At 40.2% G+C, this 27241-nt stretch overlaps 1 long non-coding RNA gene across 3 annotated transcripts in view; it reads right to left on the reverse strand.

Moving 5' to 3' along the window:
• The window catches only part of LOC110017410 (uncharacterized), a 122979-nt gene that overhangs the window by 16746 nt on the left and 78992 nt on the right, over positions 1–27241 (reverse strand). For 2 of the 3 annotated variants that reach the window (XR_002872446.2, XR_013652914.1), the window contains 3 exons: positions 18028–18086; positions 17367–17465; positions 16420–16468 (listed from right to left, as the gene is read on the reverse strand). This is a non-coding gene — a long non-coding RNA (uncharacterized LOC110017410). Of the gene's footprint in view, positions 1–16419; positions 16469–17366; positions 17466–18027; positions 18087–25769; positions 25891–27241 lie in introns of those variants that run through there. The other variant, XR_013652915.1, reaches the window with a different exon arrangement.

Here is a 27241-nt window from a genome sequence, read left to right on the forward strand (position 1 = left end):
CATGTAGGCCATGCCAAATGTGCCCAGAAATAAGCTGGGCCTCCCCACTGTCTCTGAGATTGCCCACCCAGGAGTCTGGCACACGCCACAGTGAGCAGGAGGCCCTCTGGATTACAGTAATACACACTATCTCATAATGGAAAGCTGCCGTGCACATTTCCTTCTCTCCGCCCTCATTGTCCACACTACCAACTGCACAATCAGGATATGAGACTGTGATTGCACCCGTTAACACGTGCAGGTTTACCGGCATCCTGCTCCCAACTTTTATCGGTGCTGCTTGGCTCCATCGCTGTGACAAATTATTTTTAAAAACTGAAGTTTCTTTTGAAATCCATCCATTATTTATACCTGCTTCCTTCCTTGTAGGGTCACAAGGGTTGTCAGCCTATCTGAGCAACCTTTGGATAAATACAAAGTATCAATTTGAAAGACGAGTTTTATTTCATTATAATATTATCTGCGTCTTCTTTCCTGAGCCTTCATCATCATCCACCTCGACCTAATCCTATATATAAGTTAAATGATAAAGAAATGAAATTACTTTAATGATAGGGTATAGAATAAGAGATCAACCTGTTTTCAGAATTTATCAACAGGTTCGAACTTAACAATCTCCATAATTTGTTCTTTATATTTGTGCTGTGTCCACAGTTCAACTATGCATCCGTATTACATTAAATATGTATGACCTTTGGAAACTTTTTAACATGAAATACTTTCATCTCATGTTTTTACGGACATCTAATGTTCCTGAGCCATAAACCCGAGTAAATTTTTTTATATCTACAAGGCTTTATTTTGAAGGTGTCACATCACACTCAGGAGGATTGATATGACCTTTCCAATAAAAGCCTTGAAAAAAAACAACTTTCACCTTAAAAGATGAGCAACTTGATTAATTTCAGACAGCAAAAGCCATGGGTCATAAGGAAACAATGACATTAACAAACTCAACAGCCATACTCGGACCCGCCACATACGAGGTAAACTTTGGCCCTTTCCCTCTCACCTGGTAATCACCAGAAGCTATAATTAATGGGGAGGCTGACCCACAGTTTAGGGTAGCAGAGAGAGGAAACACGGACAAAGTTGAAAGCCATTAAGAGGAAAAGGGTAAGGGGGGGAGGAAGGCAGACACAGACAAGAGGACTACAGACTTTGTTTGTCAGTGTTCCCTGGGTGGCTAACAAAGGTGCAGGTGGGCCAAGGAGAGCAGAGGCGTATTCTGCCCTGAGTTTAGACCACCAGGTTACCACAGACTGTACATAATTACACCAAAGAGGTCATTTACTCCACTAAGTGGCTTGCCTACCAACCCTTTTGGGGAGTGCACGCCAATCGGGCCAGTGCTCCAAACAATAGAACATGTGTGCCTCTGAGTGTTGTGGGCGGAGTAGGGGGTAACCAGAAGACCACCACTGATCAACATGGAGGAGATGTTTCAAAAAAGGCACAAAAAGCTCTGAAAAAGAGTCGGCATCAGGAGAGGCCAGAAGCAGACAGACGGACGTAAAGGCTCCGCTAAAGTTGCAGAATGGCATGTCTTCTACCCTATATTTATCCAGGAGGTTTGAGCGGGAAAAGGCGGATACAGTGACACTTAGGACAAATGCAGAGCAGATGCTTTCTCACATGGGGTTAAGAGCCTTCAACACGTCAGTATAATACGAGATGTCAAAGGGACTGGCCTTTCACTTGCACTTTGCTCTTAACGCTCACTATTTCTCTAGACTTTCATTCAAATTAAGATTCAGATTTAGCAAAGATGGCCCAGACACATGAGTACTACAATAGAGTTTGGCAGCTTATTTCCGTGTGATGCATGTTTTACTAACAAGCCAATCAGTCAGTTCAGCCAACAGAAGCAGTGGAAGCACAGAGAGCCATTAAAGGCCTGGCCCCAGCTACAAAAACAAAACCTATCCACCTGAGACCACAGAGGGACAGGATGCAGGCTACTTATAGCAACCCAAAACCATCCCACATGAATTGCAGGAAAAACGGCTCAGTACGGGAGCTACGCTGAGCCTTTTGAAGTGCGCCACCTCTAAACTATTCTGATAAGCTATCCCTGCATCTTTGAAGGCAGGTTTTCCTCTACGGTCTCATGTCCTGTTGTGGATGAATTGTTTCCTCTTTCACTTTGTCTCTACTTTCCTGACTGAAACTCACTCTGCTTTATTGTTTTCCTGGGCCAAACTGTATTGTAGAGCATGAGGGACAGGACCTGTTGCTGTCCTACAGGCCAAGTGGGACAGTAAATTATTGACAGGTGGCACAGGAGTGGTCATCCCAAGGAATACAGCAAAGGATGACCCCCTGTGTGTGGCTGCCATTTCCCCTGACCACAAGGTTGTGACCTTACAATGCCCTGTCGCCTAAGAATGAACTAATAGTAATTTATCACTCAGTGTTCGGTGATGTCACTGTGCAAACATGGAATAAAACTGGAGATGACAGTGACATTTTTAGTTGTTTTTGTGTGAAACGAAGGGTTTTCCCTGAAAATCCAAGAGATTTATGGAGTCTCCAGGGAGGAGGACCACGCACCTGCAACTGTGTCCAGAGAAAAGGAAAACAAATCCGGAATACAAATTGCCAAACACCATTGAAATGCATTTAATGTAGGCTAACATCTCTTTATTAGTATAGTAAGTAGTGATGAGATTGGATTTTTTTTTCTATTTATTTGGAAGACTTAATGAAAAATAACAGATTCTTGCCCACTAATGCCACGTTCACGTGGCCATCGGCAACACGCGTTAAAGTGACCACTTCCATGAAAAGTCAATGTAAATGCACGTATGGTGCTCGTTTTAGGCTTCCACAGTCAAATGCTCGCATTCGTATATTGCTACACAAGGTTTTGACTCAGTTTTCGGACTCTACATGCAAAATTAAACACACGTTGAAAGTTAAACCGGTTAAACTTTTGTTTCACTGAAGTGCCAACTGTTTGAAAATTGAATAGAGCTGTGAAAGAAAAAGCCTTGAGTAAGGTTTGTGAGATTTGCACCTCTTCGACATTTCGTAACAAGCCTCTTCCAACTGTAAGTACATGTCTTGGTATCAGGAAGCAACAGTGCAGCGTGGACACCGCATACTGAAAGCGCGTTCTTGAACATGAAAACCCAGTGTGTATAACACAGACACTTTAAAACCTTGACTGTTATAAATTAGCACAATGGTTTTATCAGTGATCCTTACAATAATACACCAGAGTGTTTCATTGTCTTTCATCAGTAAACCTCTCTCTCTTTATGTGAATTGTGCTTTGTGCCCACAGAAGGTTCTGGAATTTCCTCTCCGGAGTCAGCAAACGTGCAGATCAGCACTTGTCTTTTTCTCAGCGCACATGCAAAGGATCAGGGATCAAACGGAATGCTATCGAGCCAAAAATATTTTATTCAAGGAAGCGGAGTATCTCACACCAAGAAGCTAATTTGTTTACATTAAACCAAAGCACCCATTGCTCCAGTTGATTAGCTCTTTCCCCCTTTGTGAGTCTGTACTCAGTTGCTCACTTAGCATTACATCCAATGCAAACAAAAAAATAAACAAAACAATGAAACAAATTTTACACAATGCTTGTTTCTGTTGAGATAGTTATTATTATTGTTAAAGTTCTGCTCCGATCATCTTTTGGTTCATTGTAAAAGTTTTCCCAGAGTTTTTTTAATTATGATTCTGCAGTTTTTAGGCAAAATAAAAAAAAAAAAAAAAAAACTGGTGTTTTGTTTTACAGGACACAGTTTCTGCAGAGCGGCAAGAGTTTCACTAGACATCCATCTCTGTGTTGTGGGCGAAACTATTACCATGGAGGAAACATTAGAGGAAAACGATAAAAATACAATTTTAGTTGGAGTGGGTCTTTAAGAGATATACATTTAAAAGCTGTTAGACAATTAGAGCGAGCTTTGTTTTCCATTGCATAGTAGTAATTTGCCTTGTTTGATGGTGCACTGTAGAAACTGTAAAATAAATCCATGTATTATCATAATAATGAGTAAATAGATTAACTTAATTTTAAAAAATAGATCCCAAATAAACAAAATCCACTTGAAATGTGCTCAAAATCCGTCATCATCTTTTCTTTAAAATACACTCTTTGGTTTAATTTAAACATTAGTGTCACTTTATAATAAACAGTAGTGTCAAAAACATGTCAGTCTGATTTTCTGTTTAGGTTATTCACACCCACTAATTGCAGTGATAAGCAAATTACATGGAAAAAACGTTGTTTACAATTTAATTAACAGCCTTTGAGAAAGGGGTCTTTGTATTTTATCGTGTCCTCTGTGGTTGACAGTTTGAGGATCAAAAGACATCTTTGCTTGATTTTAAAGGAAACCACACTTTTGTCGGGCCTTTTTGTGACAGTACATCTGAATGAGGGATTAGCGTTTTTGTGTTTGTCCAAATGTTTGTCGGACATCTAATTGGCATTCACATAAATTAAAAGGGCCAAGACGAGAGAGCTTTAACTAAACAAGTATCTCTTGGTATAATGACAAGAAACGACTATAATGGAGTGTTAGTTTGCGTTATAATGATGCTAGATATCCAAGGAAGTGTAGATAGACACATTAGAAGTCAAAGACTGTTCCAGAATAATAGCGAGGCTCAGAGATAATGTACTCTCACAAGGGGGCCAAGACATTAGCAACAGCCCAGCGGGGCTCGGCTTGCACATGTGCCAATGACGCATTAAATCCTTCAATGACAAAGGAACACAAAAGGTATATTTGCAGGCATATTGTTTTGCCATTAACATATATCATATTCCAAACTGTACATACTGCCGTAGCAGAGGTTGACGAAATAGTTCCTGTTAATTGCAGAACGATAAAACTGTTTAGTGCATAATCGTAATCTGACAGGAACCGTATGGATTTCATAATTGCTATTTGCTCCTATTATAGTTAATAAACAAACAAAACTGAGGAATATCTGCTATTGCTTAATATGTGGACCTAATCAGTGTATTAACAAGTCTATCAACAAAACAGCTTACATTGCTGAGAAATATGTAATCAAAGCAGACTGGGACAAAAAGCACAAATTTCTCCACACAAATAAAAAAAAAGAAACTGAATGCACAATTGACTTAACATCTGCTCAAATGAGCACTGAGGAAGAGCACATGAGGTATTTACTGCCACTCTTTGTCTTGTCATGTTGTTTGTCCACTCAGTGCTTGGTTCGCCATTCTCCCTGATGGCAGTGATGCAGGGTGAGTGTAATAGTGGCCCTTCCTTTCATTAGATATTAATTTATTCATTGCATCTTAACTCTGCAAGACCTTGGAAGAAGACACCAGGTGACTTCTTCATTTGGTCCCCACTGCTCTCCTCTGGGCCCAAGGAAACCACAGTAACACCACACAGTAGCGGTTACATTGAGTAAATTATTCAGCGCCATAGAGAGGGACTCTTTGTGGTAAACACACGGTGGGACACTTGTGCTGTCATAATTAAATCTGTGAAACCATAAGAGCCGGGTGCTTCCATTTTTCCACACAAACATGGGGCGCGAGAAACAGTCTGGCAGAAGCTAAAAACACATTTTCACACTAAAATGTACATTACAGTTAATGTAATGGGAGCTTTAAGGGTTAGGAAAAACATGCTGCATGAATAGCAGTTTGGACTAAATGTGGAAAAGGAGTAAAAAATGGGATGGACAAGATGGGAATGGAGTTTCAGCACTTTCTGAAATCTTGATAAGAGACTTCCAGTGTCCTCTGTCTTCAACCATTAAAGATCAGAGAGAAAGATACCAGTGAGCATCAAGCTTAGCTTCTCTCAGTGTCCCATCAATAGAGGGAAAATCCCCTGTGCACAGGGAGCCTGGCTAATCCACAGCTAAATGACACCTCACGCTAATGCCCACTGACCACAGAAGCAATCCGCGACAACTCCTCCACACATGTTCCCGCTAATGCTTTTCAGTCAAGGAAACTTGAAAGGGCTGGGGCTGTCTCTGTCCCTGTGTGCCACCTGCTTAGCATCCCCATTCTGCACGCTGCTATAGAGAGACATCTCCGGCAGAGGAGAAAGGCCCATTGTGTCAGGACGCCTTTGAGGGCATTGTCCTGCTTCTCCGAGGCCAAGCCGACATCTGCACCATTCACGTTCAAGGAAGTTGTAATCACTCCCCACTTTTAGTTGTGTGGCTCCAACTTTGTAGCAGAAGGCTTGGGAGGATGGACATAAACAGTCATTAGTTTAAAGAGAAACTCTTACATGCTGACATGGAGGTCCTGCAAACCAAAACTTGTCAAAGTGCACCAAGTCTTTGGAATATAAATCAAAAAACTATCAGAAAGGGGACTGTTTTACAATTTGTTTATTACTGAGATAATCACAAACAATGGTCTCCTTTATATATATGATAGTACGTCTTAAGAATTGTATCAATTTTTATCTAACACAGAACACAACAATACTTCATTTATACTTCATTAAACAGCAAACGCTCAATCACTTCCTTTTGACAGTTTGGGACTTTAAAAGTAAAAGTTTAAAACACCTAAGCAGAGTTGGTGGTCGATCTACTGCATCGAATACTTTTATCAAGGTTCATCTCCACCGCGGTGCACCTATTGTGGTATTGCCATTTCGCTGACTTTTTTCTGTGCGTTTTGTAAAGTGTGTGCTTTTGATATTGTCAGTCAAAGTTTGCAAATTCTACATTCATCTTTGATTGCAATCAGTTGTTTGTGTTGCGGGGAATCAGGACGACCCAAATGCAAGAATGAAGAGGCGAAGTGGAGTGAGGAGAATAATTGAATCAACAAAAGGCACCACTCCAAGTGGGAAGAAAAATAAAATAAAAAAAACATGACAACACAGGCCCTTAGCACACAAGAAGGTCAAAAGAACCAAACAGAAAACCACACTGCGACACAGTGCACAGAAACAGGGGAGCTTAAATAGAACACAACAAATTATCTAAAGTGTAGGCAGCTGTGCGCCACTCCAGGTACAGACAGGTGAAAGGGCAGAGCTTCCATGGGGGGTATTCCAGAAATGAGGTTATGCTAGTTACCACAGTAAGTTTGAGGCTAAGGAAGTGGATAACCTCAGCTTTTGGTTCCAAAAATGGAGGTATGTTTCAGGGTATGTCAAGTTGTCATAGCAGGTGAAGCAGCATGGCGTGTCCATTTGAAGATGATTTAGTGGATGAAGAAGCTCAGATAATATTTTTTCCACCTTGAGAGGGTGATAAGACTAGGTATGGATGTTGGAAAGATAAACTTTTTTTTACATTGATCTAACTTAATTATTTGCTTCAGTTAAGATAAACCTTTTTTTTTGGTTAAGTCAGCTTAAAAATAACACGTAGTTATCAGACAGTTATTTTAATTTCATTCAAATTAATTAAATTAAGTAGGTGTCACTTTGGTGCTGCTGTTAGATCGGCACCGCAAGGAATTGTGGGATACCATTCCCTTTGCCTATCTGGACAGATTTGGGTTTAAGTGTAGGTTTTTGACCAAATGTGTTTAGTTGTAGCTGTTTTACTGTGTTTTCCCTAGTTATTTGCTCAGTTATGTATAGTTCTTTCAGTACCATGAGTGAGAGGGAGGGAGAGGAGGATGAGTTTATTTAGCACCACTAGTGCTTGATAAAGTAATGTTAAAGTCAGAAAAATGGGACATGATAGCATGGTTCATGTTGTGTATCCATTTTTTTTCAATCATTTCATTGTTATAAAAATGAGTACCGGTATATCTGCAGGCTCAAACTTAGACATTTGAGAGTTCAAGAAATACAATAAATTAAGATGGAAAAACATTTCATTGAATTCGAGTAATATGACATTTAGTTAGATAAATATGTAAATTTGAGTTGTAAAAAATATTGAGTTAGGTAGACGTAATGACTTAGGTTGAAAAAAAATTAACTCAATTACTTGTTACCAATTGAAGTAATTCATTTAATTTGGATAAGTTATATATATATATATATGCGTCACAATGAAAATAGAAATGAGATAGAAACTGATGCGTTTACTTTGTCCGTTCTTTTTCTCTAAGCAGAAACTGTTTCTTTTGTTGATGCAGCCGTATTACTTTTTGATGGGCGTATAATCTTCATACACCGTCATTAAAATCTCCGACTCCGTCTCACTGAAGTACAGTTCTCTCTTTTGTTCTCCAAGTTTTTCCATGGTGACTCGGGATAACGGCGATCCATTTAGAATGCCTCTACGTACTTGCCGTGCACGTGCATTAGCCCAGGGTTACCAAGTCGAGCGCAATTACGCCAACTCATGTCCAGTCTTTTGGAACCAACATACCCAGAGTAAGCAAGTTCAGGCGGACTTCAGCCAGAGTTCAGGGTTAAAGTCAGGGTAGTTTAAACGTGCCTTCTGGAATACCCCCCAGGAGCCACAGCCAACCTGCACAAAATAAAAAGGACTGAGTACAAAAACAAAAGTATACTGACAGACTGCATCAGTTTGTTTGCATTCTCTTCAAAACAAATAGATTTTTTCTATTAAGGTTTGAACTTTGAGTTTTACAAGACAGAAAAGTGTGAAAACGTCATGTCTGTCTGAGAAAAGTGTTGAAAGCGTGTAGTGAGGAGATTTACAGTATTTAAAGATCCACTCCAATGAAGATCGTGTTTTGGTGTTTTTAAACATCATTTTGCAGCATTCTTCTCTTGATGAAAAACCTATATAAAAGATATTAAGCCTAATTTCTGAGTACGTCTTTATTCATATTATGAGAGATCAGAAGCAGATAAAAACTGTGATATGAAAAGCTCAGGTTTGTGACGCAGCAACTGCGATGACCAGCCAAAGTCTCCCTTCTCCGCTCCAACTCTGGCAGACATATAGGTCCATTAATCTTTTCATTTTCCTTGTCTGAAGTGCAAAATTTTATGGCTGCATAGCTCCAATCTTAATTGCCGATTTGTTTTTTTGCTATGTCAGCTTGGGGTTTCGAGGGGCTGGAAGCTAGCAGGATAGAGGGTAAACAAAGGAATAATGGGATGTCAGTGTGGGGTTACTTCCATGCCAATAGACCCGCACACAACTCAGAGGCGAATTTTCGATGAACTACTTAAAATGTCTTAAAGAACAACACAGGCTTTTTGATTTTGGCAAATAATTTCCAAGGACCACTAGGAATAATTTGACAATAAATAAAAATATAGTTGGTGCTGGACTTTAATCCTACTTTCTGGATTTGACCTATCGCGGGTTATTTTTAAAACGTAAACTCTGCAGTGAATGAGGGAACACTGTAATCGTATTGGTTCAGGCCCACCCTCTTAAAAAATGAAAGCCACAGAAACACAGACTGTTTTCTTTGGTCATCAACAAAAAGGTTTTGAAGTAGTTTTCATTAACATATGATCACACTCTATTAGAGCGTTGACTGGTATGGGGTAAGAGGCAGGCTGAGCATACAGCAGAAGACCCCTTATTATAGAGGTTGACAAGCCTTCGCGCCAGTTCCATCTCTGGCTAATTAAATGAATCAATTAAGAGACTATTGTTGCAACTGCGTAACTTATGTTCTGCAATGGCAGAAATGGTCCCTCGGGGAGGCCTTCCAACCATATTAAAGCTGCTATCCACTACATCTCTATTTGATAACAATATAGACACTTATTTGCACCTTGCTGTCATGTCATTGAAGGCAGGCACATTATGGAAATTGAAATGGAGGGGTTGAGGGGAGCAGTGCTGAACTCAGTGTGAAGCAACGGGGTTCACTTCCCATCACCCTCCAAGGAGAACTCGCTTCAGCAAACTCAAAAGTCCCTCAAAGTTCTTTAATAGCAGAGCTAGAGACAGCACACCCAGCTGTGTGCATCCAGTCACTAGCTAAGGGTCGCGCAATTAGCATACTCCTCCCTGCCAGGCGAGTCGCATTGATGCAGATAAATTATCATATTAGATTTACCCTCCTCGTGTCAACTGATTGGTTCCCAAATTGTTTTAGATGGCCGTCATTAGGCCTTTGCATAGGCTAAGTGCTTTGCTTCAGATCTGCTTGCACAGAAGCGCCTAGGGTCAAATTAACAGAACACTAACATCTGAACTCTATCTCATTTGCAGTTTCAGGATGCTGCTTTCATAATGGGAAATCGAAAGGAGAAAATTTTCATGTAAAGCAAGATTTGGTATCTTTCAATATGATAATTGAGGTCCAAGGTAAGAGCAGAAAAGATGTTGTTGAGTGAAATTCATCTGCCTATCAATTTTCTGCAGCCACTTCATCTTCTTCGGGGTCAGTAGGGTCTAGATTTTATCTCAATTGTCATCAGATGAGAGGGTCAGACCTTGAACAAGTTGCCAGTCAATCACAGGACCACAGAGAATCAAAGAACCCAAACAACAATCTTCTGGCTGAAATGTAGAACTAAAAAGTGGTGAATCAAGTGTCTACTTTCTTTTCAACAAATGGCATGGCAAAAGAGCAAAAGCTGGTCACAGAAAAATTGCTCTATACATTAACCGCTGAGTTTTCCAACTTTAAATATAATGCAATCCTGCCAAAAAAGACCAAAAATTAAGTAAATGAAAGTAACCTGTCAGAGGCTTGATACTGCTCAGTTCACAACAGGGAGGGTTCAAATTCAAGGTCAGCTGCAGACCACTCCCCTTTGTTCAAACCTATCAGGTCCTATCAGAAGTCCCATTGGCAAAAGTGACACCAGCATGTCCTCAAAGAAACCCACCAATCAGCAAAACATGCAACACAGCAACAGCAGGGTTTTGAATACCCTTCCGAAACTTTTATTTCTCTGGACGTCCTTTCCTAATTTGTAAAACATGTTGCCTATGACAATATTGGAAATAATCCCAGCATGAAAGTTCAGAAATTGTGCCCCTTTGTATTTGAAGAACTGCACTATTGAACTATTTTGACTTCCTACTCAAAGAATCAAGGTAACAGATTTCTTTCACTAAAACATTTTGAGACAAGGAAAAACCACAAGAAAAAAACTAAAAAAAACACAAAATCCTATTTTTATTTTATTTACATTGATTCTGTACTTGATCTGAGGCAGTGGTGGAGTAAGAACATTTTGTTTGGTGGGCCGGGGGATAGAAGACTTTAGAAGGGTGGCAAATGTGGGGTCTAGATGGGGTCATCTAGACCCCACAAGAACTTTGTTCTTCAATGATTTGTCTTCACTGGTGTCCATGGATGGTGCCCTCTCCACCTTTATCCACCTCTGTCATGGTAGGGATAACATGTCAATGGTCATCTTGACCCAGTAGGACAGCACAAGGGTTATAGAGGCTTTTATCAATGATTTTCTCATCTTTGTCAGTAACGATGCTAATATTGACAAAAAAATGGGGGGGGGGGGGGGGTTACTGAGGGGCAGCTGCCGTCTCTTGCCCTCCTATAGCTCCACCCCTGACTGGAAGTCAAGGGGTGCCGCATCTTCTCTATTAAATTTATAGCCTAGCCTGTTTTTATTTTTTATTTATAGTCTAGCCTGTTAAGTGGTATCTGGTGAAACCAGATACATATGGATTGGCTGTTTTAGGTCCAAATGAAACAATCAAAATTCCCTTTTTTTTAACTTGACATGAACCAGAAGGTAATAAATGTTCCAAATCTTCATAGTCGTATTACTTGAAATAACTTGTACTTCATAGATATTTTCTTTATCTTAGTCAAATCAAGGATCCCAGATAGGTTGAGGAACCAGTGCTAACAAATTTAAGAACAACACCAACACATTTATATATTTTAGGCCTCAAATGTTTTGTGATAGACACACTGGTTGTAGTGAATAACCGGATAAAACGCAGTGGCTATTTAATACCAAAATAAGAATCAACAAAAAGGTGCTGCAACAGAAGGTTTGCTCGAGAAAACTAAACAGCAGGTAGACTGCGAGGAAAGAAATGCATCCTGACAAGAGCAGGGCAGAAACAGGTGAAAACATGGCAGCGTTCACCAAAAAAAAAAAAAACTTAAAATATGTAAGCTATTAACCAGATCAAGAAACTCTGCAAACCACAGCACTACTTTTCTGTGCAAAATGAAACACAGATGATCTAAACCTATTTTTTTCTGATTCAAAACTAACTGGGTAAACTTAATCAAGTGTTTTCCTCGTTTGATTAGAGCGCCGCTCTCTTAAGGAGGTTTATTCCCAGATGTGATTTGGAGGTCTGAGACCCTGTTCGTCGTCCTTCAACTTTGTGTGAACAAGTCTTGGTGTGTGTTTAGATGTGTGACCGAATTCAGCCCTGTATTTCTCTCTCTTTGCCTTCTGAGCCTCTCCACCCCCCCCCGCCTCCACCATACCTGTCATCTGGCAAGGCTAACCCCTGGTAGCTCCCCGCCAAACGCACACACATACACATTGTAAATCCCCGCCAAATGCCCGCCCTTCCAGCCCCCTCAGCACACCAGCCAGTGTCAGCAAATCAGCTGAACCGTCTCCGCCCTGAGAATAACCCCATGACAGACAGCCTGAGTGGCCTCCCCTTGTCAGTGCAGCCTGCCTGGAAAGCTGACAGCCAGGGCGCAGGGTGGACAGGCTACTGTAGGCAGGAGCTTCAATGGGTAAGGCCTTAAGAGGATGGGCCTCAGGGCAAGAATGGAGGAGGGAATGGCAATATTCACAGAGGTGAGGTGTGATATGTAACTTGTAAAGACAGAGCTAATCATACAGCTAAAGATAAGAGAAGGGTGTCATAAGAATCATTGGTGTGAGACTTGATGCTGAATCTTATTAATCCTAAATTCAATTTGCACTCTGCAGTATAGCAAAAAAAAGTTTTTACAAATCTGAAAATGGGGCTTATAATTAAAGAGGTTGGCCTCTGTCAAGGTTACTGCTGCAGTCTACAGTACTTGGCTGGCAGAGTTTGAGTATTCAGTCCCTGCAGAGCAAAGACTGAAAGGTTTGGTTTGGCTTTCAGCCGGCAGATTGACATTCTTCTATCCCCACTGTAACAATTCAAGTAGATGAACTGCAGCAAACCCCCACAAAGAGTTTTATCCTCATAATCGAAGATGAAATACAGTGTTTGTCATATCTGACAATCAAATGATACACATAAGTAGTTAATTTCCCTTTAATAAAGTTTTTTTAAAACCCTTTCAGCTAAATCACCATGAACTCTTGAATCACATGAATTTTAATAGATTGTCTTCAAAAACAATAAATAATAATTAAATATATAATAAATAAAGTTATTAGCAGAAGTTATCTTCTTTGTTTTGTTTGTTGATATAAAAAAAGCTTTAAATTTCCCCTCCACTAATATTTCAATCTATTGTAAAAGCCTTTCCAGTAATCTTTTAATTATGATCATGCCGTTTTTAGCCAAAAGAAAACTGATTTTAACTAAGGTGTTGTTTCTTAGAACATAGTTTCTGCAGAGTGGCAGTGGTTAATTGGAAATTCACCTCTGAGTTGTGTGTTATACTGTTGGCGTGGTGTAAGTCTGCCCTCATTTCCCATCATCACTGTCCCCCGCTAGATTACAGACCCTCACACAAAAATGACGATCAATATTGGAGCTATACAGCTGTACAGTTTGGAGCAAAATGCCAGCTCAGACGAGGAAAACAAAAAACGTATATGAATCTAATTGCCTGTAGGTGGAAGCTCCGGAATGGAGGTGAGTATGTGGCCCATCCATGGTAGCACTTACGTCACAGCTATAAGCTTTTTCCCAACAGTATTTTTTTTGTCTGTTTTTGATTAACAATTATTTAAATAATTTAAATGCTCAGAAATGCAATTTTAAGCTTAATTTTCTTTATATATGAATCCTCCATCATGACTGAAATGCTACAAGACGTAAAAAAACACCAAAAACGCAATTTTCATTAAATTGGGTCTTTTATTATGGTTTTTGTTCTATGCAAATAACAAAAGACTACGTCACCTACGGAGAGAGAAGCTTTCACTTGAAATTCCCAGAATGAAGTATGAAAGACTTTAGGTTTTATGAAAGCTTGGCATCAATGTGTCTTTTTGTAAAACCAGTGTGTTTCCTACATGATTTTTTTTCGGCTTGTTTTCAGAACATTTGTACTTCTTTTTTTTTGAGAAGACAAAGGTGAAACTATAAAGGATACAAAGTTAGGGGGAAAGGTTTTATTTGCACAAAATCAAACTAAAGATGAATGTTTCTAAGGATTTGCCAAAAGTTGTAAAATTGTAAGGCACCCCACCCACTCCTATGAAAACCAGTACAAATAGACAAACTAACAGCACTGCATGCAAGGAAGAAATTGTTAAAATGTGCCTTTAACACTGGAGATGACACCTAAATGATACATGCTTTTTGAGATACCCTATAACCCTTTAACCATTTAAGCGATTATCATAAATCAGCTGATCCTGACAGTGAAAAAAATGGCTTTTCATATATGAAAAGCCAATTTCCTCGGCAACAGAATCAGCTGATTCACTGTGATTTGTAAACCTTTCACCACTAGCCGCGTTTACATGGGCAAAAGTAATCGGAAAGAACGCCTGATCGGAAAGAAAATGCGTCATGTAAACGCGCCGTTCGGAATACTCTGCCCCGATCAGACTCTTTCTTTCCGATCGAGATAGGTGGGTTATACCGATCGTTTATCCGATCACGGAGCATGTAAACGGTCATTCCGATCGTGTGTCACTACTGCTCTGGGTTACGTCATGCATAGACGGTGTTTCGCTGAGAGAAAGCTTTGAAGCGCATACGGGACCACCAGCTGCTCTGCGGACGCCCCGTGAAAAGCGCCGCTCCGCTCTCGCCCCTCTGGCTGTCTGCCTCTCCCTCCTTCACGAGGGGTATGCGGGGCAGCAGCGCTTTGTTCCACTGGCACCCGAGTCCCGGTGCCAGTGGACCAAGTGAGCAGAAGAGCCAGATAACTTTGTGTGTGAAGGGAGGGAGGGATGCTTAGTTACATGTGCGCTTTTTTGTTTTGTTATGTGTGGGAGAATTCAGACTGCGAGCCGTCCCGCCGCTCTGGGTTAGGGACTGCAGGACTCAGGAGGAACCGTGTTGTTTGGGGCGGTGTGTGAACGTTTCAGAGCAGAAATAAATGTTGCTCCGCCCTTAGAAGCTGTCCGGGCAAAATAAAGGCCGATGTTATTCCCACATATTTACGTGCAGCCAAGATAGATTGCTGCGTCTCTCGCACGGTCCTGGATTTTGTGTCCACAAGCAAGGCTAATGTTGTTAGCGCGTGTTGTTAGCCTGTCCTAACTCTTCCAGCTCCGTTCTTCAACATAAAAAGCAATGACCACACGGATTAAATAAACGATGAGCGAGCAGGCGCTTCATACTATTCATAACATTAATAAAAGCACGTTTGGAAGATCGCCTCGTGTTACGGAGCTGTTGCATAAAAGTCTGTGGCAGCGGTCTGTTTACAACGAGGCGCACCTCTTCTTCCGGGTTTTTTTTTTTTTTTACCACTGCTGCGCATGCCCAAACGATTTATTCCGACCAAAGGTGTGAGCCATGGGAACGCTTGTTCTAATCGGAAAAAGGTTTTCTGTGCCCATGTGCACGGGTGAATTTTAACCCGACCATTGATCCGATCAAGATATTCTGCCCATGTAACCGCGGCTACTGTAAAGTGTTCCAGATTGTCTCAAATATGCTTTTCTCCGCTTCATGATTCACTGGAATTACAGTAATTGTGTAAACGGTAGAAGAGTTGAAGTAGTTGAAGGAATGTCAACCTTGGAGATAAAGCTCCGTTGTAACAGGGTTACCTTGTGCCTGACTCTAAGAGCATACATCCTTACTAGATTTGAGCTGCTGCTGAAATTGAAGTTCTTTATTAGTAAGGGTGTATTCAGACTGGACACATTTGATTCGCATCAAGGGAACCAGTTTGTTTCACACGATAATCCGAAACAAATTTTCAGTCTGAATACACCCGAGTGGACCCTGGTCCGGGACCAGGAACTGCTCTCGGTCCAATCTTTTAAAGTGGTTTCGGTTATTTTCCAATCAGAATGAGCTTCAGTTCGCTTTGAGATTGATGGAGCGGAACAACTGGACCAACACAGCCACCATAGCCGGTGGTCATGTGACCTAAACACAGTCAGAATGTAGCAACAAATAAGGCGTTAAGCAACTATTGTTGTGTTATCAATGACGAAAAAAGGGTCCAACTCCTTACTTGTTACGATTTTTTTTAACACATCTCAAAACGCTTCTTGCATGCTTTTCTGTGTTGTGTTACGTGGCACGCACTACCAGTGATGTCATCCTAAAAGCTACCCTGTAGTTCCTTAACAGAATTCTCTCCAAACAATGCCATAACACCACAACGATGAGCCACAGCAACTAAGTGAAATTTTGGTCGGAATGAATGCAGGCTCATCAAAACAAGGTTTAACGCGACACACATTGTTTCTCACTTTTTCCAGACAATCTATATGTCATAAACACTTCTCAGTATACCTTCTTAGCTGTCTTCTTGCCAGTAAACCCCCCTGCAGCATGTCTCCACCTGACCAAAAAAGGAGGTAAAAAGTGTTGAGCAAGACTTTGATACAGATGTTATAAATTGGTCAGCACAATATAAAGTTTAAATGAACTACCCCGTGAAGGACTGAAAAGTGCAGGATTTCCATAATGTCTGCCTCTAGTTGCTTTGCTCCGCCCTTGTAATTCCTGACCAATAAGTGAAGAGATCTTTAGCCACGTGGTTTTGTTTACTAGCTTTGGTTCGAATCAGGAAAGTCCCCTTGACACCAGTCTGAATACAGACCAAACGCAAGGTTCAGAGCTCAAGCTTTGAAGAAACTAAATTTCAACAGATATGGATCAAACATAATGTAACTAGGCTTGTAAATGCAGATACACTGCCACACACAATAAAAATAAAAACATTTCTCCTCCCTGTTCAGTCGCATAGTAAGCAATACTGTAATGCAACATGCTTCCTAAATTCTTCCTCCAACCATGCTTTATCTCTTGTTTTTTTCTTCATTCAGTCCAAGAAGCTGCATTTGTAACTTATGGAGGTTTGACCAGTGAGAGCAGCATACGGTTTGGTCTAACACTGCAGAGTCAAGAGCAGTGGGACTACACAGCTTAAGCCAAATACATATTTATGAGCAGCATCCGCCCACAAGCAGGACTTTACAAAGCTGGCCAGGCTCAGGCAGTCAAGCTGAGCCAGAACCAGGCGGGCTGACTTGGCCAGAATCGGCAGGGGTTTAAGTTACTACTTGACTTTTTTTTTTACAGTGATATTGTGTCCTCGGTTTTATTTTATTGTTGCCCAACATACCATAGAAACGTTTTGAAAGATCATGTTTTGTTGAAAATTCTAAAAAATAGTGTAGAAAATGCATGGAGATGGAGCAAACCTCCAGAAGGGAAAATATTTTAAAGATGTTTACCTTTTCAATAATTAAGTGGCTTCCTATCCTTAGATGTCGTGCCCCCTTTTGCTTTCAAAACACCTTCCTCCTCAAGGTTGCCTGGTGCATCCTTGAGATCTGGCGGCAAAAGCAGGGGAAAGAAGCAATATAGTCAGAAAGCTGTCACTATGAGAAGAAGTACAGTGGGTCAGCCATCGACCGGCCCATTCCGTTTGGCTAAAGCCGTCGCAGTTTCATCTCCTTCACATGATTCTTCAAGGCTGTCCTTAATCTCTCCCCGTGCCTCCCAATCCATGTCTTTGATGTGGGGATGTCCTTCCTTCACTTACTCAATATTTGATCAATCTTGCTACTTCTAAATCCAGTGTATTCACATAGTCTTGATGGGATGTGTTTCCCCCCCTGTCCTTCATCTGACTCTCTACCTACAACATTCTCGATGACTACCTTGCAGACAAAATGAGAATGCTATTGCTAGCTGTGAGTGCTGGAGCTGAATTTAGTCTTAATTGATAGAGCACTTAATTGAATCTGACTCCACTAATGGTACATAGGCTCATACACAGAGATGGGCGTGTAATCAGGATGGAAAACATGCAGCGATTGTGTGCTAGAGCTAAACTACACACTTGCAGCTACATTTTAATAAAAGTCAGTCAGCTTCTCCGCTCTCACCCACCATGCCGAGCCAGAGGTGTAAGTATCAGCTCTCCTTCATGGCTACACCCACAGACAAGCCTACAAAGCAGAAACAGGATATACATTACAGACCGTTTATTTCAGCTAAGGACCTGAAACATGTAGTGCAGGAAAGCACCCTGTAAACGATTTTGTGCATTACAAAAACCTGTGCCTACATTTCCACAAACATTTACAAAAACTACATCTCGGATGAACAAAATGATTGTTGAAACTATGAAGTAGGATCCCATTGCTCATGTGGAACCACTGACTTAACTGCATGGATGTCTAAAGTCCCACACTGATCATCTTTTGATTTACACTGTATTTATCCGTAGATGATGCTGTTTTTATGCAAAATAAAAAAAACAGTGTCATTTTCTAGGACATAGTTTCTGCAGAGCAGCAGGAGTTCATAAGAAAAATTTACTTCTGAGTTGTGGGCAGCACTTTTGACGCATAGTGAGCCTGACCTCCTTCCCATCATCGCTTTGTTTACACTCTCTCCTGCTAGTTTATAGCCCCTCACAACTCCAACCTAACATTAGCAGTTCAGCAAAAATGTTGAGCAATATTGGAGCTCAGTTTTGATCAAAATGCAGCTCAGACGAAAAAAACGAAGAATTACATGGATGTATTCATCTGCGAGTGGATGAATCAGAATGGAGTGGAGCAGAGAGCTCGTGGCCTGCCGACTCTATTTTCTACGTCACTGTCACAATTCTTTTCCAACTACATTTTTCATCTGCTCCAGATTCACAGAATTCCGCTTCATTTGCTTTATATATATCCTCCATCATCAGAGAAATGCCCCAGGAACATGTTAATAACACCAAAAACAGAATTATCATTGGAGTGGGTCTTTAACAGCCCTCTATAGTTCACTTTAGTTGAGTAGAGAGTGACCCTGTGATATGTTAGTGAGTCTTTTCTATGAAAGGCAAAGCGACGTGCAGCATATGGTCTGGCCTTCTGCACCCTTCTCCCTCCACAATCATATAACTCTTTACAAGCCAAAAATAGAAAGAAATGGAAAGAATAGCACCCAAACGTCCATTCCTTTGGGACAGATCAGTGAGGTACTCTCCCTGCTACTTAACAGTAATCAAAGAGTCCTTATTAGAGAGCACAGGGTTGAGTAACACTGAACAAAACCCTCAACTATTCTGTCTCACATTAGTTCCACTTAGTTGGGTCCCAATGACCTATTCAATGTAAATTCACTGAGAAATTATGAGAGGCGGAGTGCAGTAGCTCTTCAATATGTGAGTACATTTAGCGAGAGTAAAAGGACACCAGAGAAAGGCCTGTTTTAGATTCTGGTCATTTTCACAGAATGGTGTAGAAAGTAAACACTTAAAAAAAAAGAATTAAACCAAAATGAGAAGAAAGCCAAGCAAATCCCAACAGATGCATTCAGTAAACGAAAACAATGTCAAGCTGCTATTAAGTCCACACCAGTAATCAGTCTGCTTTTAACACAGGCCAATTGTGAAAGAACATGTGCGCATCAGCAATGGCGAAATGATAAAGACGGGGCCTCAAAAGTACGAGACTTGCAAATCAGTGCCACACTTTCCAACTACCACACTGTTTGAACACAGTTTCAGTGACAGAGGGCCTAAATTAATAAGAGAGGTGAACAAATGAGAGCACTAGAGACACAATAATGGCTAATGTGTTAGGAAGAGTGTGACAGTCTCTTTTCTCATTTGAATCTGGCAACAGAAGGTGTAGAGAAAAACACTTCTTTGACACAGCACTGTGTCTGTTGCTAGACAGTGTTAGAAGGACTTGGCTCAGCCTTTCACGCTCTGGGACTGCGTCTTTTATTGCTTTTTTAGCTTGTAATGTTTCTACGTCTGTTTCATGTAATGTGTTAGCGAGTGTGTTTGTGCTTTTATATGTCCATGGCTGACCATTCAGCGGAAACATTTTTTCTGCTATGAACACATTTCGAATAAAAAGTTAACTATGAAGGTTAAGTCTCAGATCTGTTTTTTTTTGGACATGCCCATGATGTCACATCCTGCCAAGATGGCGACAAACAGAAAGCTCAAAAATGGATTTAAACTAGCTTTGAAGACCTGTCTATTTACAGTTCTTGATTCATACAAATATTATTGATGAAACTCTGAGATATTGTTGACTTGCTGAGGATGGACACCATATTTGAAGGTGTAAAGGTAAATTTGGGGCAAACCTCAACCACCTTTAGATATAACTGTGGAGATCATCATTTAGATTTTACTCATCCAAAGTAGCCAGACCTAGCATACAGTAGCTTATGTTATGTCTTCTGAAGGCCTAGTGTGTAGATGCAGGAAGAAACTGTAGATCTAAGCCATGACACAAAAATATATGAATACGTTTTAATAATTTACAAAATTACAACTTTCGATAATCATTTTTAGATTTACATACCTTATAAGATGCAATGAGATCAAGATGCAAGATCCACCGGAAACTATTTTTACAATAGATCAAAAGATGATCAGAGTGGGACTTTAAGTAATTTGGGATCAGTTGGGACAAACCTTCAACCTTGCACAGGGATTTTTTTGACATAACTGCTCAAAAGTTAGAGTATTACATGCCACCACTTACCATGATAGGTCACTGCATTTTTTTCTGTTGGATAGATATAATATGCCTGTGGGTCCTTGGGGTGCTATATGATGCCAGTTACCACATGCAGGTGCCAAGTTCAACCCGCCAGAGTCCTTCGTTCTTCTTTCCTGCTCTTTTGCTCATATGCATATCATCTCTCTAGCCGTCAAAACTCCCTTGTATAAGCTGAAAGACAGGACTGTTACCTCTGAGACATACACCAAGCAGATCTCAGGTTGAGCTCCCTGTTAGCATGCGGCAGCCATTGGAAACAGATGGTCTCCAAACAGCCTGTCATGTTTACCGCTGCAGCCATAAAAGACAAAAGTCCAACAACACAATCCCTCAGGAGACTCACAGGACCGCATCGGGACCCTACAAACAGCTGCCTGTGCAGGGAGATTGGTCGCACACCTTCACATGCTTACACCTTGAACCTTAACTATGACTAAAATGCCTCTATTACCAAACAATGAACACACATTTGCGCACATCCAAAACCAGCGAAAAGGCAAGACACACAGTCTAAATGTCCTCCAACAAGCCATCCGGACATGCTACATTTACTGCAATTAAACAAGCATGCCATTTGAATATCTGATGACACCTGGCAACCTGCTCCATGGGCTCTGAATGTAATGGTGTCCCTGCGGAGCCCACGAGAAATTGTCCATGTCACACTTAATGAAGAGAATTTGCATTGTTATCTCAATTAAGGGCAGAGGAATAATGAAGCTCACTTCTGAATTAGTTAATCGACAAAAACTTGTACAAATGTGTTTGCATGGCCCATAGGTATGGCCCACCACTAATGTAAATTCTTCAGGGTTAGCTGGGTTACGTCAGCAGTGAGCGTGGGGGGAGCGTTAATGAGGCAGGTGCTTCTGGACGTTTCCCTTACTCCCCTCAGGAGTCGTGATGACACTCTGACCTCACCATCCCGTCTCCTCCACAAAGTCTCCCTCACACCATGCCTCTCTTAACTCTGTCATTTAATTTCCATTCTAAAGACCTCTCCTCATTTATGTTTGCATCATCCTTCTTCATGACAGCACTTACCCTTAAATTACTTAACATTAGACAGGATAATGGTAAATTTAAGTTTTATATTGATATGCTTTGACAGGTAAAGTGGTAGGTTTTGAGAAAAGAGTACTCTTGTGAGTGAGAAGTACTTGAGTGGGTATTTGTGCGAAGTAACTAAAGGCTACAGCTTAAGGTTTGCACAAGTGCTCCTCTGCTCCAGGGGCCTAGAAGGGGCCAATGAATTATTTATAACAGGGAGGATATGAGTTAATGCTAGGGAGGGGACAAGGTGGCAAACACATACTCAGAAACAAACACACACAGTTTCTCTAAAGCACAGAACACACATTAAATGGCCTCTTATGGGGGGGTCAACGTGCCAGACAGCCACAGGCTAAGCAAACAGATCATAGTCAGAGTGCAGTGTCGAATAAGGGGAGAAAGCATGACTAGTCAAAGAGGGAAGAGGGAGGCCTTGACTGCAGTTTTCTGGTCAATAAACTGCTACCTCACTCAAGGGGAATGGGAAACAGAAGAAACAGATACAATGTACTTATTTGGTGGTAGACTTTTAATTTTTTTTCTTTTTTTGTAGTTACATTCTGGAAGCCATTTAAGTCATCAGCTTGACATTGAACTTAGACTTTTATTAGCCATAATGTCCCAGACTCCAATAAACAATGTCCTGATGTGTAAATCATGTTATTATTAGTATCATTATCCAAGCTATGGTAGTCTTACATAACATTTTCCATGATCTAATGTTGTTGTTTTTTTTACTTTTTCTTTGGCATTCTTATCCGTTCTTTCATTTGTTTTTAACATTCCACCGACTTAAAAGATTGTGGTTTTAACCTGTGCTGACCAGCAAAATGCTGCCGTGCCTTAACATGTGCAGCTCTTCAATAACAAACTAAAGGGCACTAATGAGGACACAGGGTACCTCTCTCTGACTTCCAGACTGAAGCCCATTAAAAAAAGAGGTAAGTGAAGCCAGATCAGTTCATTAGAATATTATAGTTGGACTTGTTTTTACATTTAATTTTTTACTGTATTTATTTCAAACTGATAAAAAATAAATATCATAAACAGAAATAAAACGACGAATGACAATTTGCAAAGTTCGAAACGGGTTTGGATGAAGATTAAAAACGTATCCAGTCCAAGTTCCATTTTTTAATTTAATCCAAACTAAAATGTATTCATTCATATTCTACCGTTTTTCCCCTTTCGGGGTCACGGGCTGCCGGAGCCTGTCCCAGCCACTTGTGGGAGAAGGCAGAAGACACCCTGGACTGTTCGCCAGTGAAATTTATACAAACAGTATTTTCCCAGAATTACAAGAAATAAGCACATACACTGAAAACAATCAATCACGGTCCAATAAATAAATACATAGCATTGAATCTTGTTGAATTCCTTACACACTTTTAATCCAATTTTCAGTAAACATTTGTTGTGTCAAGATAATGGTTTATTGCAGTTATGTTAGCGTTAAGGTACAAATGAAAAAGTTAAAGAAGTTAAGTTTTCTCTCGTCTTTGTGCTTGAGGGCAGATAAGTGAGCCTAAACTGTCTGTGGGAGTGGCAGAGTCACTGGTTCCAACATCACCAAAAGTTTTTTTATTTCTTTTTAACTTGTCCTGTCCAACAGCTGAGTAAACAGATGAGAGCTGGAGGCCTCTTGTGTTCGACATATTTTACTTTTACAACAGGGGGTAATGAATCTTCAGACACACCAGAGGTATGTCTGAATAAACCCCTTTTGTAATCGAGGCCAAACTTTATTCATCTTAATCATTTTTGTAATATTTTTGTGTTGGACCGGACGGAAAAGGAAAGAATTGTTAAGAGGAGCAAAACAATGCATTTCTCATTCCAGAACCTTTGTGAATCTGCAATTTTGTTGAATTGCTGTTCCTTTTTAACAAGATTCAAACAATCATGGCAATTAAACGGGGTAGAGTAGTCTTCCAGGGGGGAGTGGTGCAGAAGAACAGCGGTTGACGTCTGAATGGAAAATCATGAGGCCCATGTGTCAAAGTGTCCTTGGGAAAAACACTGAACCCCACATTGATCCTGGTGGTTACAGGTTGGTACCAGTGTTCGGTAGCAGAGCCATCATCAGTGTGTGAATGTGTCTGTGCAAATGGGACTGTGACAGTAGAGTGCATTGGCCCTTCTAAGAAAAAAAGCACTAAATAAGTTTACCCCATTCACCATTTCTCTAGAAATTGTGTGAATGAAAACTTTGATAGGCATCAAAACGCATAAAACAGTGTTCTTTTGACATCTTTTTTTTTTTAAACATTTTTGGACAGGCTAGCATTCCATGACATCCTAATTGACCAAACTGGTAGTTAAAAAGATTAGTTTCAAATTTGATAAATAAAAAGAAATGGATCAGGCAGGCACACCTGTTATCACTGTCTTAAATTCTTTTAGTGGAGAAAAAGGAAAAAAAGAAAATAAAAATAGCACAGCAAGGGTCAAACTCAAAGGGAGAACAAAGTGAATCAGGTTGTCACTAATAAAAGCTTCATTAAAAAGTCAAAGGTTCAAGAGGTCACTTTGACGGACTCTCCCCACCTGTGAATTGTCTTCCTTATTCCATGCAACACTGGAGTTGCATCCCTGCAGCCTTTATGCACTGATGCAACTTGGCATCTTAAAACAAGCATTTACATGAAAAGGTCAACTGAGGGAGGGCACCATGCTGAAACGGTGACAAAAGATGAAGGGGGCATCCAAGCAGCCAGGAGTACTCTCATTCACTTATCTGTCTGTCGGAATTTTTCTTTGTTTTAATCTTTACCGGCAGACATGCTGTGTGTACATACATATAAAGAGCAATCCTGTCTTGTACACAAAATGTATCACGACATGTTTTAGCGACAAAATATACTAATCAAAATGCAAAAGTTTAAGTGCCAGAAAGTTATTTTTAAACATTTGGTATAAAGATCTATGGTTCATCCATGGAAATGTAGTTTTTTAAAAACTCAAATGAGTCAAACCAGGCGGAGTTGTACATTTGTACATTGTAAACAGAGCTAAGCTAAAAATAGGCAAAGAGGACTAATATTAAGAAGAAAATCACTAGAAAGTAGTCATTAAAAAACACAAAAAATAGTACTTTTTTATCTCACTTCTGGATACTCATATTTTATAAAGAAAATGTGTTATTTAGTGTTCCAAAGTTTATATATTATCATATGTGTGAATATAAAGTACAGACCAAAAGTTTGGACAAACCTTCTCATTCAAATAAATGGGAAGGTGTGTCCAAACTTTTGGTCTGTACTGTATTTTACTCTGAAAGCCTTACGAAAAGCATGACATGGGCCTTGTCAAAAAGCTGGGAAATGTGAATGACTAAAAATTAGGTCTTAAATCTTTGCAAATATCAAATAGTTTGCAGTGTAAGAAAATGAACTAGAAACTACATCTTTCACTTATTAAATATTTAATGATTTTTTTTCCTAATGAGGTGTATAATGTGTTTTGGGATGTTAAATATATATGTTTTGATTAAGCGTTAGCGTGTATTCCGGCAGTTGGGTTTTTTGGTTGATATCTACTGTACTCGCTCCTCTGCCACAGAGACATGCTGCTTGAGTAATCCTGATCCACTTAATTAGAAGCTGCCGTTTCCTCCCATGAGTAGCAATACAAGAGGAACTGCTGTCATTGACTATTATTGACTGATGGTTTTATCAGGAGAAATAAACATGGCTTTGTGGGTAGAGGTGTCACAGACGCTGTGACTTAGTTCATGGTCCAGCAAGTTTCCTAAAAGCAGTTACATGCTTTGTGATGACACATTTAGCTTATGATTTAAAGGAAAATACTATTGTAATGAAATGTGGAAATCTACAGTTGTGACCTTACAGAGATATTTCTTACTTCACTGGTTGCAGTGCAAACATTTTGGTGCGAAGTTAAAGATGCGCATGTAATTTGCAGCAGAGTTAAAGCCCTGATCACGCTGTGAGTGGCGTCTTTAAGTGTGACCGGAGCTGTTCACATATGCATAAGGAAGTCTCTCTTCACTGAAGCAACGCATTTATGCGCACGAGTTTCTACACACAAAAAAAATCATACCTTCTGTTGTCATCAGTAAGAAATTGGGACAGCTGCGACGCACAGATGTAACTTCTTTCTGCTACCATGAGCAACGAGATGATTTCACGGCTGTCGAGAGAGAAAAATGTTCCTTCGCACTGCTCCATACTGTAAATGTGACATGAAAACACAGACAGAAATCTGCGTGAATATTACTGCTGATAGCATTCTCCCTGTTTCTGCCCCTTAAAGTCCCTCTCTGATCATCTCTTGATCCATTTTCAAAGCATTCCTAGTGGTCTTTTATGCTGTTTTTAGCCCAAATAAAAATAAAATAACTTTGTCATTTTGTTGGACACAGATTCATGCAGAGCTGCAGAAATTCATCAGAAATTTGCCTACTAGTTGTGGGCAGGGCCATTGGCACAGAGTAAGCCTCCCCTCACTTCCCATGATCTCTTTGCTTAAATTCTCTATTGCTAGCTTACAACACCACAAACCCCCAAGCTAACATAACCGGTGCAAAAAAAGTGCAAGGAGAATTATAGCTATCCAGCCATGCAGAGTCAGATTCCAGTTCGGACGAGGAAAACAAAGACGTTCATGGATCTATTCATCTACAGGAATGGAATGGAGCAGAGGGTTCATGGCTCGCTGAGTGTATAGCTCACCAATTTTTTCAATTTCAACAAAAATGAAAGAACAAGTTCTTATAGAAAACATATTTTCTTTTCCCAGTTTTACATTAGTAGGAGAATGCAAAAAATATTCATCCATTCATCTTCTGCCGCTTTATCCCTTTCGGGGTCACGGGGCTGCCGGAGCCTATCCCGACCACTTGTGGGCGAAGGCAAGGGGACACCCTGGACTGTAAGCCAGTCTGTCGCAGGGCCACAAATCACACACCCATTCTCTCTCACACTTAGACCTAGGGACAATTTAGAGTTGCCAATTGACCTATGAAGAATGCAAAAAATATAAGTTAGTTAAAAAAAAGGTACTGCATCGAAACACACACACATATGTGTATATATGCAATATGGCATCTAGGTATGTATGGGGTTTACATCAAAACATTCGGTTTAGAATAACAGACCCTGGCAAGTTTATGTGTTATCCCTAAATCTGGCTACCTTGAATTAAGCAACATGGTTCACTTATTGTATTTTTGTGGCAGTTCTTTTTGAACTAGTTTTGTGAAGGTGACTGGTAATTTAGTTTCTTTAACTGATTGTTTTATATTGTTCCATATCTACATCCAGATCACTGCTACACACTTTTCAAACCAGCATTTTTTATTCTGCTCCTGATTCACAGTAATTTAAATAAAGAAATATTCAGTTACGCATTTCTGAGCTTTATTTTCTTTGTACAAGTCCTCCATTATCAGAAAAATGTCACTAGAACATGTTAAATACACCAAAACCATAATTTTCATTGGCATGGGTCTTTAATTCTTTTCATTGTTGCTGAACTACAACATTCAGCAGCACATCTACAGCTTTTCAGTG

The sequence above is a fragment of the Oryzias latipes genome, chromosome 21 (genome assembly GCF_053564925.1).
Source record: "Oryzias latipes strain Hd-rR chromosome 21, Olatipes_Hd-rR_3.1".
NCBI lineage: Eukaryota > Metazoa > Chordata > Actinopteri > Beloniformes > Adrianichthyidae > Oryzias > Oryzias latipes.